The sequence below is a fragment of the Mastigoproctus giganteus genome, chromosome 9 (genome assembly GCF_048544385.1).
Source record: "Mastigoproctus giganteus isolate SK-2022 chromosome 9, ASM4854438v1, whole genome shotgun sequence".
NCBI classification, from domain to species: domain Eukaryota; kingdom Metazoa; phylum Arthropoda; class Arachnida; order Uropygi; family Thelyphonidae; genus Mastigoproctus; species Mastigoproctus giganteus.
The window spans coordinates 50452132-50467091 of NC_143583.1; the positions used below are offsets into that span (position 1 = coordinate 50452132).

Below are 14960 nucleotides of genomic sequence, written 5' to 3' on the forward strand. Positions count from 1 at the left end.
TATATATATACGTAAAATGCCTATTGTTTTTCACCATGTCCGTCCGCACGTAATAACTCGACTCCCAGTGGATGGATTTTCATAAAATTTTATATTTGGCTCGTTTAAAATGATTTGTCGAGTCATCCCAAATTTTATTATGTTCGACCCAATAGAAATTATATCTTTTTTTTTTCATACATATCAAATGGACTATCCATTACTATTTATTATAACTGAAGCGTTGGATATTTTTTGTTGCCGTGTGCTTATTAGAAGAATACATTGGTAATGCAGCCGATGCGCAGAAAAGAAATATTCTCGGTTTGCACATATGAAACTTGAGCTCTTTTTATTTGTTAGCAGTTTACTAACTATAAAAATCATGAATTATTACTGTTATTTTATTCTGTTAATCACAGCACAAATGCGAAATACGTGTTATCTCTAAACTAGGGAGAAATTAGTAAAGCACATTGCAAAAATGTTGACCGCATATTACCATCTGATGTACGTGTTGTTGTTTGTTTATTATATGTTTGTTTATTATATTAAATCACAGAATATTCGTGAAATACACGTTGCATTTAATTTTTTTATTTTTTTATTTTTATTATTAGAAGTCCAGGAAGGAATAAGCAAAGTATTACAAAACGATTTAATATTACGTTACGAGAGTATGTAATGTGACATTAAACGAACTGCTTAGATAATGTACTGTGTAGCCAGAGGACAGAACACCTAAGGGGTCGCTTGATATTTAAGACTCTTCAAGGGATAAGCAAAATTAATGAGAGAAGTATATCTGCGTTTTCAAGTGAAACTACAACAAAGGGTACACGAATATCAAATCTTGGGAAGTAACAGAAGGTTAATTTTCGTGGAGCTTGCCTTCGGGCAGCTTGTTGTTGATCATTGGAATAATTTGTCTCCCGAGCTAATTAGGCAGATCATCTGACTTTGTCAGATGCTCTACCTAACTTCGGTCAACCCCGATGTATTTGTAGCATTTGTATGCTTGAAGCATACAAATGCTACCGGGAGTACAGCACCTCGACGCCGACTTGCATAAGTTTTGCAACAGTAAGACATACAGGAAAGAAGTCCTAGCAGCTTGATCCAATCCCGGAAGCCAATAAGAACAAGTTCGTGCACCCTCCACGCCATCTGCCATGCTCTCCTGTAGCACGACAAAATCCATTTGACAGAGAAGTGCCATTCATGTAAATTAGATTGTTATAGATAGTTTGTAATTTTTACGTCTTTATGCACTTAACTAATTATCTACTCTGATGTGAGCCTTTGCTCCTGAAGGGACAGTTGCAACTTCATTTACATCTATGTTCTTTGTATTAATTTAGTTGCAATAAAGATTCTCCTCTCTCTCTCAAATTGCGGTTAATTTTGGGTGATGAGAAAATTGTGATAGGGTTTTTTTTTGGCTGATACAGAATAAGTTCCCTTCCTTACCAATTTTGATTGAGGTAGAACATGGATTACTCTGTTTTATCCCTCTGATATGATTGATATCTTAGATATATTCCGTGGATTAAACAATAGCAAAAGAAAAAATTAATGGCGTTTATTTTCACGCACTTGTGGATCCGAAACGCAACGCTGTACGTATCAATTTGAGTTCTACTTTCCTTAAAAGCACTTGTCTAATGACCATTAGTAAGGTTGGCAGTATTTCTTTATTAATTGGTACCTACTAATAATGTTTAGAGCAGGGATCAACGATTTACGACCTGCCGATCCTTTTTATGTGGGCTGCCGCAACTTTCTGAAAAAATTGGTGTTAAGCATTTAATTGCCATTTCGCAATAAAATTTTAACCATCCGTGACTTACATGGCGTCTTATAGACTCGTTTTTTTTTTGTTTTTTTTTTTTTCCTTTCTTTTGCCATTTCTCTGAATTTCAGAGTAAGACCAAATTCTACGGTGTAATCTCCCCTTCTATAATCTCTAAATTATGTATTTTTTGTTTCTATTTACTGTTGATTTCGAGAGGTTAAAGAGTTAAAATCGAAGTCTAGTAGACCATTTTATTTCATTATTTTAACGGAATCTACCGCAGTGTGTCGCTCATAATCGTACTGTGTACTTGGCTGTAGAGATTTATAAAATTTAAATCTGTCTCACAATTGAACAAGGGTTGCTCATCCCTAAATGCTGAGGCATATGCAAGTAATATTACGGATAGATAATAATAGTATTTGTAATATACGTAATTTACAGATACGATATACTGACGCCTCGTAGCCTTAGCTGTCCTTCAGCCTTAAACAATTAACCAACCATAACCCAGCACGCGCGCACATAGTAACGATACATGTATTTTTAAATTCTGATATGATTTATCTTTTTATTTTTTATAGGAATAATTTAGCATTTGCCCTCTCTTCCAAATTCTCAGTTTACAAAGTACGGATTCGAAATTCTCCAATAGCACGAGGAACTCATTGAGCGTTTTACACGAAGGTGAGTTTGTCATTCTAAAGTAAAGAGCTGCTAAACAGTGTAGTGATATAGTAACATCAGTTGCCTTTGTGCTAATAAAATCCAACCCGGAAATTTTGGCGTTCTTTACAGAAAAAAAAAAATTAGTTGAAATAATTTAGTCAAGTGATGAGTCATTTGATGATACATCCTGTGAGGAATGACCGGCCACCATTAATGATGATGAATTGAAGCGGCCATTCAGTCGAACTCAAGACAACGTTCACATTGGATCTTTCTGCAAGTATCTGGCTTGCGAACGATGAAACCATTCGTTTGCATTTGCATCCACTGGGGGGAAACGCGTACAAACTGAGAAGATTTCGTTCCACATAAACTCACAGCCGACAATAAATTCCTGAGAATTGCATGTCGCTGCTATCGCGTCACAATAACGAGGCATTTGAAAAGATTGTTGAAGTGCAACAGCAACACCATGTAATCACATCATTGGTTATCATCCTATGAACTTGCCGTGCCACACATATCGAAGTCCCACTTCACCAAAGAAGGTTTTGCTGTGTGTCTAGTGGAATTTATTAAAATACTCGCTACCTTTTTTTTTTTTTTGGAATCTGATACAATGGAGACCACTCTTGGCATAAAATATAAGTTTCCTCATCGTCTGGATAGTCAGACAATATTTTTAAATCCGATTGCCTGCTTGAATAAATTGGTTGCAATTTGCAAGAAAATAAATCGTATTTAAATTCGGTTTGAATGAACATAACAGAATACTGAAAGAATTTGTCTGTAACTATAAGCAAAGTTTTTCGAAAATATAAACTTAATTGATTCCTTTTTTTAGGGACATCCTTGGTTATCATAAATGCCAATCTTCTTTCTGTTTTTTAGTATGGTCTCATAATACTGCTAAACGAATGAATTTCATTATTCATATTTAAAAAACTTCAGTACTCTTTAAATTTCGACATTTGTGAAGTGGCATTTTAGTATTGCATTTAGATCCTAGATAATTTAATACATCCATGCAAATGACATAAGAGCTAGAAGAAGAAGAAAACTGTTTCTCTTGTTTTTTGACTACATAATACTAAAGTAAGAAATTAAGACCTCGAGAATTCATTTGTAAAAATAACTGATTACAACGAATTTATAGAATGTGAATGCACCCACTGTATTGTGGAGCGCAGCTCTCTCTTAATCTTTCCCCCCCTCCTTTTGGGAAAAAAACATTTTGTTGTAATGCACGTAAATAAAAGTGTTAAGGCAACTGGAAAAAAAAAAAAAGTTTTCCAGTTAAGTGCGCGCCTGATCCTTTTTATATATACAATTAGATTTGATAAGAGTTTAACAAAACTATCCCGAGAGTAAAGAGTTATGGCCTGGGGCGCTCTTAAAACCTCGCCCACTCGGTAATTATCCATGTTTCATCTCAATGCGTAATGCAACACTGAACATTTGCTAAGTGTTCCAACAACAACATGGCCAGGCGACCTAATTTATCCTTCCAGAATGGCAACATGTACAAGCGGCGTGCTACTGGATTACTGTTAAGCGCAGAAATTGGTCAGTTTGTAGAAGGCAGTACTTCTTGCACGCTGTCTGAAGGACACGAACGTGCAGCCGAGGTGACCACGAGAGGAAGTGTACGGCGTCCGCAGGAAGTTTGGTCATCATATCAGTGGTAGCTCCACACCTTAATTAATGACTTCCACTTGCCATCGGCGAGACTCTGCGAAGGCTGAAACTATTGATCGAGTAGTTTGCCTGGGAAGTAAAGCCAGCGCATAACCTTTCGTTGTTTGCTTGGAATGTGCGTGGGGTTTTTAACTGCACTCATGCTTGGATAGAGAAGGAGAGGTTACCTAGTTTTTACGGATCTCTTGAACATTGTTTAGGTGATGCGGAATAATTATTATCAGAAAGGCCGATGGGGGAAAAGAATTGAGAAACTGCAGAAATAAGTTTTAACACGAACGCTAGAAATAGATAACCTCTCCAACGATGAGGGCCTGGATTGTGATTTACACAAGGCTTACTCAAATTAATCTAATGTAGGAGGAATGTTTGGTCTGAAGCCGTCAATACTAGTCTTTGTTCTATCGGAAGGACAAAAAATGCTAAAGAAAACTTTTCTTGCTTTTTTTTCCCCACTAAACGGTTTTGCCACCACAATTTATGCTGCTCTTATTAAAATTAATAACCTGGTTGTAAAGGATTGTCTGGAGTAAAAACTTGTCTGCTCTGCTTTTTTAATTAGTTTTTCTTTCCTAGGAAAGTTATAATTGAATAGGGGAAAATTCCATCGATTTCTAGCAATAGGTTCACTCATAGCGACATAGATATTGTCCAGTTTGGTATTAATTCATTTAAGTTTTCAAGGGTTCTCTTGTTATTTAAATGCTATAAATAAATGTCTGCTCTAAAACGCTGTACTTTCGGAGCATTCATTTATGCATTCCGAAAGAGAAAATGTTTTGTATATTCAGATAAACTCATATACATAAGTTAACAACAGTCTGCGTCTCTCTCTCTCTCTCTCTCTCTCTCTCTCTCTCTCTTCTTTTAATGTCTTATCACGTTTTCAACTATCGCACATACACTTTAAGGCAATATATGAGAAAGTTTGTTCCTATCATTCTGTATACTTAATATAAATGCCACGCGAACTATTCTAAGTTTATCTCTTTGGTATTCTAATCTCCAACATAAAAGTCCATTGCAGTTTGAAGAGTAATTTGGCTCTTCATATTAAACATTACCGGACATAGTTTCAACTTGTGTTAACCCTCCGCTTCTAAATTGCATTCCTCAACATCAGAATCGTTGTTTACATCTTCCTTTATGTGTTTTGTTGGTCTTCTTTTTATTGGCACTTTATTGTGTTGAATACTATTGCATTAAAATGGAGCAGTTGAATGGTATGTTAAAGGATTGCGAAGTCATCAGGGTTAACGCTCAGAACGTATTGACCAACGAGTCGGAATATCTGCTTTGCTTTCCTTCCTCCTTGAGATCGGAAACATGATTAGAGATGAATATCGGACAGACCTTGTTTGACAGGTCTACGATGGTAGATACCAGATGATGGAAAGGAAAAATGTAGTAACAGTTTCATAGGGAATAACGCATTGAATATTCCATAAAAAATATTGGTTTTAACGAAGTTTATATTTTGTCTGCAAAGGTGATAAAATATTCTTAAAAAAATAATAATAAATCCTTCTCCAAGCTTTGAAATCAAAAACAGTTTAAGATACGTATAATTCTTAATAAACTACAAAATCTTGTTCCAGTGTGATTCTGTCAGTTTACATTATTTTGGATTGGATATCCTTAAATATCGTAAAGCGCCTGTCGTCTACTTCATTATGTCCATTCATCCATCAGCACGAAACAGCTCGACTCCTAATGGATGGAATTTCATAAACATTTATATTTTGCGTTTTTACAAAGATTTGTCCAGCCATTCCAAATTTAATTCAAATAAGACAGATGAAAATCTGGCAATAATTGTTATTATTATTATTTTTTATTTTTTTTTAATGTACAGTATATCACATAGATTATCCATATGCTTCAACTCAAATTGATTTAAAGCTTTATTCAAAATTGGAAGTTTTTAAAAAGTAAAACGATTAGTCACCTTATTTTAGCTTCTTATAGCTCTCGCGTTTTTTAATAGGCATAATTTAACTAACATTTAATTAGAATAATCAATTAAGTTAAACCTTTCTTTTATTTATTTAATATCTTCATCTTTATTTTATAATATTGACATCAATATCAAACATGAAATACGTTTTATTTATAAGGAGAGAGAGAAAAATATATTTATTATAATTTACATAATTCAGTTTCTTGCGTTTAAAAGTAACAACAACGAGTTCAGGCCCCCAAAAGTTCGACATAACAGCATTTCTGAAAGAGATATGGCTCTTCTTCACGGAGATGTTTTTAGGCGCGTTAGCATATACGATTGTATGCATAAAGCGCCTGTTGTCCCACCATGTCCTTCCTTATGTAATAACTCTACTCCCAGTGGATGGACTTGAATGAAATTTGGTAATTGACTCTTCTAGATTGTCGAACCTTCCGAAATTACATTAAAATCAGACCAATAGGAAACCGTCAATTATTATTTTTTGTACGTCCGTCCGCATGTAATAACTCGGCTTTCCGTGAATGAATTTTCATGAAAATCTTATATCGGTTCTTTTAAAAAGATAGATTTGTCGAACATTCCTAAATTTCATTAAAAATTGGACCAGTAGAAATCCAGCAGTTATTTCCTTTATTTATTTATTATTATTTATAATTATATTTTTAATAAATATCACATTAGGTTTTCTCATTATTTTTGTTGCCGCGCCCTGATTGAAGGAATGAATGGACGATATGGCGGATACACAGAGAAAGGTTCTCGCTTCGCGCATACAAGTCGTTGCTTTTTTCATAAATAATTAATTATTACTTTTTGCTTATTATATTAATAGCAGCAGAAACGTTAAATATTTGTCATATTTCAATTGTTATTAAAATCCAGGAAGAAATAAGTAAACTGCAGTACGAAAGTGCTGACAGCTTATATTATACTACGATTATTTAATTTATTAACTCACAGAGCCTTAAATACGTGTTGCATTTCATGCTCTATTGATTATAACGTATTACAAAAACTTAGTGAACACTACTTTGAGTTGTGTAGTGAGACGAAAACAGTTATTTTAATTAACTATATTGTTAGTTAATCAATTAGTAATTAATTGTTAACAAGATAACTATTTATTTACTTTCACTTCTATTAATCACAAAAAAAAAGAAAAACTTTTAAACATGTCACCCAGTAATCAATCTGAGCAGCATTTTGCAGGACAACTTATCTGATGACGATAAAATACTAAGACTTGAAACGTTGTTTGGAAACTGTTTTCTGATGTATGAAGTAATGGAACTTTGCCGCGAAGATAATTAAAATCTCACATTAAATGGGAAATCCTGACCTTTGCGGTTTTACGGAACACACTAATCTAAAGATCGTGAAGTTTTACTTTGAAACTTCTATTCTTTTCTCATTTAATTTTAAAGGAAAAATTTGACTTCTTGTTCCAAACTGCGTGTAACCGCAACTAAGTTGCTCGCGATCTTGTTGTAACAGCGGAAAAAGGCTTGTACGTTCCCTACTTGGTCTGTGGATGTAATTCACCGCTCGGACATCCCCTTTTAATTATCTCGTCACACTCGCGACACTCTTCTGTTCCGAGGAGGATTAGCAGCGGTGACAAAGTAAGACAAAACTTTAGAGTTCCGTAACTCCCTGCCATTTTAACTTTTTTTGTGATCACTCAGCGTATCCTAATTAATCCTCGCTAGCGGGGAAAGTGGATTAATGAAGAAGCTATAAAGTCGATTTTGCAGGTCATTCATCGAAGCTGTGACGGTCGATAGTAAGGGGAAAAAATAAATAAATAACCGTGTTGTGATAAAATAACCTCATAACAGATGAAGGTCAGAGAGTGTTTTAGTTTTTCTTCTGTCTCAGTCTCTTTCCCCCACACTTCCCAGAACCGTTTAATGGGAGGGTCGGACTTGATATTGTCCCTACGGTCTAGATCAATTTATCTTTGCCAGTGATTCACTATCCGTGACTGTGGATCTATAGCTATTGGAACGAGTTAAATTTTCTTGTCGAAGATTGGTGCGTTGCAGGGAAAACCAATTTACAGGATAAGATGTTCTGGGTTAACTAGAATTGACGTGTGTACACAGTACTAAAGTGTCAACGAGACTCAAGAAAGCCGTTAGAAATATAAACACTGTTATATCGATGTAAGTGTTCTCCTTGAGGAATCAGCGGATGTCCGGTATGAGGAAGACAATAGCTGTAATTGCGATCGCTTTGTAATTCCGTTGAATTCAGGTTATTTTAGTTTCTTGGAACCATGTACAGATTTAAAGTTCTTAAATACAGTACGTAGTAATCCGAGTTTATACTTCAGGATAGTTGTGCAGACAATGGATTTCGCATTATTTGCGTATGGACCAGCAACCTGTGGTGTTCGAAGAGATTTTATGGAGCTACCTCATCTAGTGAGGAAAATACGAACTATGCATTTTAATATAAAAAATCGTGTAAAATAATTTACAGGTACTTTTCTTTAGTTTCCTTTTAAAAACAGTCTCGAAAGATTGATAATTTTGCATTATGCTCCTAATTTATGCAGAAATGTCATTAATAACCACATCCCTTATAACAGCTAGTTGAATGGATACCGTGCTTGCGTTTTTTGAGATACAGTTCAACTCCAATTTATGTTGGCCTACTTAAAAAAAAAAATTACAGTGACAACTGACCATATTAAAATTTCATAATTTTTTACAAATTTAAACACGCACACAGATCTCCACTCGTTTTTTTTTTTCTCGATAAACGTTATTAAAACTAGTTCAATGATAATTTTATTGATTTACGCATAGAAATGTGCATATCAATTTACTCCTTGAAAGAATAGATTGAGGATAAACATTCTCGACCTACATACTAGGATCTTCAAATCTAGAAGTTGAAGGGTGCCGATGCTTGGACGTCACCCTCCTTCTTGCAAAAGGAAAATAGCGTTGATTGCATCCTAGCCTTTGTCTCATTTAGGATTTAATTGTAGCAACGTATGATCTTTGGCTGGTTTTTCTACCGCTGTTGAGCCACTCTCAGCAGACTCGTGACACAACAAATTGCGAGCTCGTAACCATGTTGGCTGTTGTCGAGATACTGACACCTGTACGTCTTGATCCCACAATAATATTCCTCGTGTTCGAAGTCGCAAAGATTTCTACACACACTAATTCTTCCTTGCAGACACTCAAAAACTGATCGCCAGTTGTGCGAACTACAATCTTATATCAGCCGTTCCCGACTTTGAACCTTCCTCAGCGTCCGATACCAGTCCATTCGTACACACACAGGGGCGTTGCTAATGGAAATCCATCTGTGTGTGTGTGTGTGTGTGTGTGTGTGTGTGTGTGTGTGTGTGTGTGTGTGTGTGTGTGTGTGATAAACTCTGTCTTTATTATCCAGTGTAGATGAATATTGAATTTCGTCCATAAATTTTATTAAGGATCTGAAATGCTAAATGTTATCAAATTTATTTCAGTTTTGAAGATATAATATATGAGAACGAACGATCTTTGATGTGCAGCAGAATAAATTTCATTATTTTATCGACATCTCAGTTTCCTTTGAATATTATATAATTTCACAAAAAATTCTTTATTACTTTGTTTGCTTGCATTTCACCATTTTGTATCACCTGCGGATTTGTTTTAAATCTTTCAATATTCTGTTTAAAGTTTATTGTGTAATCAGAAAGTAGTATACACAATACAAGATGTACTAGGTGTACACAAAGTGAACATGCGTGATATCCTTGGTAACCAGTATTCATAAAGGATTGATCAGTGGTCGGTGTTAATCGTAGGAACAGTTAAAAAAAAAAAAATAGCACTGCTGTTAGGTATTGGAAGACTTATGTGGACCCGATTATTAAAGCAATATAAAAAATTGTTTCCATACGGTCCCTAAAATACGTAGTTAAATATTTCTCTTCGAATGTTGTTAGGCACTTAAAATTTGGATAAATATTTTTATCTAGACATTATAAAAAAAAAAAAAAAAAAACATTCTGAGAATCGGAAGTTCTGTTTTTCAGTGTCCTAATATTAAATAAGGCATCTACTTTCCGTTTAAATCTAAAGAACCTTGTGTTTTGAACATTATTTATATTTTCACAATGAATCACACTAATGATTTTTTTTATTTTTTTCAATTTATTTTATTATTTGTTTTCGTTGCACGGGAACTTGATTATGGGAAGTGTTGTCGTGTAGGTGGATGAGGATTGATTGGGCGCAGGAGGAAATGACAGAACATTTCTTAGTGCGATTTGGGTACTGTCCAGATCACACCATATATAAAAAAGGGGGAAAAAACAGAGAAAGGCGCGTGTATATTTTTGTAGAGTGGCCAAATGGCATCCAGGGTAGAGATAAAACATCAAGCACTGAGGTATAAATAAAGATTACTTCCTTATCCCATTGTTTAACAGTTCAGCAAGATATATTGGCCTATTTACTTTGTGAATGCGAACAAATATTTTTCCTTTTAGTTTTATTTGTGCTTTACTAACAATGACCTTCTAAGCTATTACAGCGCTGTACTCTGCAATTTCTATTTTGTTCAAATTTCTCGAAAGCTTTATTTTCTATCTTTCCACTGTTATAACTACTACGCGCAAGTTTAATTTCCTGAGGTTTTGTCATTTAATAATTATCGAATCATCAGAGTAACCTGGACAGTTTTATTCTCTTTGTTATTTTGCTTTTTATTATTATTAATCTCGCTCTGAGGAAAATGAATGTGCTGCGCAGTTCATTAAGTCAAGCCATCAGTGAGCTTTTTATTTGTAGAATTAAGGAAAATTAGATTACTGTATGTAATTTGCTTTTCATATTAACAGATAGCATCAGTATTGGCGCACTGATGACGTCGAGAGAAGCCCGTTTCGAACAGTTTGGATTAAGGGCACCGAGATGTCAACAGTAAATTCTTATCTTGAAATTATTCCCGAAAATGAGATTATTCTGGCGAAGTTACTGTCGTGGAATACCAGGGGAAGAGTCATATCCCGACTTAATTAACAGTTTAGTTTCTGGGAACATAGTCACGAAAAGGAAGTGACAGATTCAATTGGATTCCATTTTCTCAAACACCTCGTGCTCCTACCGTGATCTATATCAGGATGTTAACTGAAAGTCTTTTAATTCGCCTACCGACACTATTGATTAACTTTAAGGGAAGCGCTTGCGTACAAGATACTTTATGAAGTGTTTAATAGTGCAAAGGAACTTGCAGTAAATACCAGTGCACATCGCATTTCGATAATTTCTTCATTCTTTTCGTTTCTACCGTTGATTACAGTACTGTGTTAGCTTTTTTAATCTCTGTAAAAGTATTGGGTGCAATCTCATCACGAAGACGGAAGAAATAAAGATTGAAAAAATGAAAATATATCACCATTTTATACAATCATTTTCAAGACTAGAAATGAAGATCATTTTTTTATTTATTTATCAAGCAAAAACAAGAAACCCTCCAGTGTTTTTTTTTTTTTTTTTTTTTTTTTTTTAACGTATGTAAAATTCAGGCTTGAAGTCAATCGTTAACAGCCTGCTTAGTTTCCAAAACGTTAAAGATAGAAAGATGAAATTTGGAATGGGCTGCACAACGCATGCTGAAATGCGCAAAAAAAAAAAAAAAAAAAACACTTCCAAAAACCGTCACCAGGGCAAATTGCTGCTGTATACGACAGAATGTAAATTTAATCTTATCAAGATTGTGGCTATCACCTGGTAGCTGAGTAGCCTGTTCACTATAACATACTACACACACTTACATTAACAGGCCACCATATTTAGATGGAGTATTATGCCTACAATTATATTGGTGGAGAGGGATGTAGATCCGGGTGCCACCCTGTGATAGGAAACACATAAAATAAATAATAATAATGTGACTGTATACTTAGGGAATACTGGCGTTTAAAAGGATTGAAAACGAGGACCTCTTTCCCAAAAATGAGTTAAGCAAAATGATGGGAAAATTCGAAGAAGCAGTTGGCTTATTTGTAGCTCACGGCAGAGGACTTCTTTTTGTTGAAGAGATCGCTGTTAGTGTAGCGAATGCTGCAGCATGAAATCCATATTCCTCTTAGCGCTAGAACGATTTCGGTAATAAATAGATTGTAATAACATAATGGCCATTACAGTCTATGTTTTAAATTCTGGTGTAATAATGTACTTTATTGTTTTAATATTTAAAACAATAAAGTACATTGCTTGCCATCTTTAAACCTGACTAAATCTTTAGTTCTATGATTTTTAGCATTCGTACGCGAATCCTAACCCTCCTCCCTCCTCCGGTACAGCCATTGATTCATGCATGATTTTTACAAAATGTAATGGCGCCTCCGTAGCCAGGTCGGAGCAACAGTGCGTAGTACACGCTTCTTGATTAGACCGGGGTTCGAACCCGTCATCACCAAATACGGAGGATGCGGAAAGGTCAGGGAATGACCACCGCATATCCCGGAGCAATATGGCCTTAGTTGCTAATGCTCCTAAAAACCAAATAACAAACAAACGAAATGTAATTATTACCTATTATTTATCTATAATTTGCATTACAAATAATTTCCTGTTCTGTTCTCTTTATCTACTTCCTTTTTTATGCTTCTTACTAAACTTACTTCTTACTTGCAAACTATTACCTTATAGTTTGCAACTTATGTATTTAACACTGCACCACTTTTCCAGTACATCTTTAAATTTGCTTATATCTTTATTAATTTACATTATATATATATATATATATATATATATATATATATATATATATATATATATATATATATATATACTGGTCCGATCTGTAGGGGAGGAGTGTAATAGGCGTCCTTCAATTGAAAGAGACCCAAATGCAAATTTGGAATAGACATTATCTAAACCATGCCGGGAGGGGGAAGAGTTCCGTGAAAGCAATAGGCAGATTCGAGTGCTGAATTCGGTTTATCAATACAGTAATTACCTATGATTTGTTGCAGTCTTCTTTTAACCCAGAAGCCCTACTAAAACATGGGAAAGAATTAAAACTTCGTTATTCATTTAAGAGGTATTCCAAGCAATTTAATTTAACCACACTTTCCATGTTATCAAATATACGGACTTTGAGATCTCAGAGATTACATGTCCGATAACAACAAAAGTGTGGAACGATATCATTATGGCAGCCATTTAACCATAACGCCAATGCACAATTTAAAACTAAAAACCTCCCATAAGTGGGACTATCAATTTTTGATCATTGTCGGGAGAAAGAGAGAGAGAAGAAGAACGATTTCAATCAGAACGTTCTGACTTCGTATTCTGGCTGACCCGAAGGAATGCATCACAAGTCCACATTCCACTTGAAGCATTTCATCTTCACAGCCTGTAGCTTCCTCTTTACACTATACTGCAACTTGAAATTGTATTATATGAACGCATGCGGCGCCAAATGCACCACGTTGTCAATATTTGGAACGTTTGTGCCTTCATTTTCGTGTGGTCTGGAGACTCAAATTTGATCTTTGCGCAGTTCATGGTTTACCACCTACTTTACTTATAACCACCCTATATATATAAACTCTTTGAATTCCAAATAAATATGTTTGCTTACAAAACTGTTTACTTATATTTAAAATATAAAGGCTTTTGAGGGCTGTTTATTGGTAGAGCAGTCACTTCAAAATAATGTTGATGCGTGACACAATTCATTTACATATATGATTTACAATAGGCGAAATATAGTTTCATTTACAGTAATTGCATGTTACTAGCAGATATGAAGCCCGGAAGCTGCTCTTGTAATTATTACGGTTGACCTCACACTGAGGTCAGCTGATATAATGGATTCATTCATTCCAAAGTGGTAATGGGAATCGGCGGAGCTTGGCGATAGTAAATTCGTTGCCGATTCGCTGGAGTAGTTGGAATTAGAGTAGTGGCATAGTGATTACATTCTGTATGCAGTTTATAATTCGCATATAAAAATATTCTTGTGAATTGACCTTTGTGTAAGTGGACTTGGTAAAGTTATCAGTTAAAACAACACAGTTGAACTCACGTAGCTGTGCCTTCACGTTAGGCGAAATTGCATATTAAATCACTCTCAATTTTAACAGTATATGTTTAAACTGAACTGCTTGTTCACATATTATTCATTGACTTTGCACTTGCGTTTGATGTTTCGGTAAATTATTATTATGATTGGTTAGTCTGTATTTATTTGTTACTTTAGTTAACCCTGTAATACTATGAACATTATTACAGGGTGAACATTATATTTACAATTTAGTAGAAAATTCTATGGCTGCAGATATACTAACTCCAGTTTCCTAACTCTAATAATTATCACAAGCCGTACTCAGAAGAAGGCTACTAGCTTGATTTCAGAATATTAAACATGAAATAATAGGCCTTATAAGTTACAGGAACCCCTCCCCAACCAGGCTTACCAACCGTGGATTTTAGATAACGTAATTTTATATTTGTATGCAAAAATTCACATTTTATTTATTTATTTTTTACGTATGCGTGATTCAGTATACGCTCTCCTTAAACAAAAGGAAAAGACAGTTGTTGTACCACTTCCCTTAGTTCACATGTGCGTTAAGCGCTTCAGTATATTGTGCCTAATTCGCAGGTAGTCATCAGTCGGTTTGCTGGACAAAAAATCCGACTTGACTTTCCTGGATAAAAAAAAAAAACATACGACCGTTACCTGAGACCACTCAGCCACCTTGTGAAAGAAATCTTACAAAAATTACTCACTTCTTTCACTGGATTCGAACTCCAGCCTTTTCCATTCGGTGTAGATCAACAATGATTATAACTGTGCAACACGTAAGAGTCCTGTGCTGGGCTT

At 34.9% G+C, this 14960-nt stretch overlaps 2 protein-coding genes across 4 annotated transcripts in view; one reads left to right on the top strand and one right to left on the bottom strand.

Annotated features, from left to right (window-relative positions):
• LOC150080211 (protein timeless homolog) overlaps positions 1-14960 on the top strand; it is a 734420-nt gene that overhangs the window by 430805 nt on the left and 288655 nt on the right. The window lies entirely within an intron of this gene.
• Positions 1-14960, bottom strand: part of LOC150080212 (uncharacterized) — a 350995-nt gene that overhangs the window by 220073 nt on the left and 115962 nt on the right. The window contains exon 2 of one of the 3 annotated variants that reach the window (XM_090381609.1): positions 5759-5851. The exons of the other annotated variants lie outside the window; for them this stretch is intronic. The gene's annotated coding sequence lies outside the window, so the exon portion shown is untranslated. The remainder of the gene's footprint in view (positions 1-5758; positions 5852-14960) is intronic. 3 annotated transcript variants of the gene reach the window in all.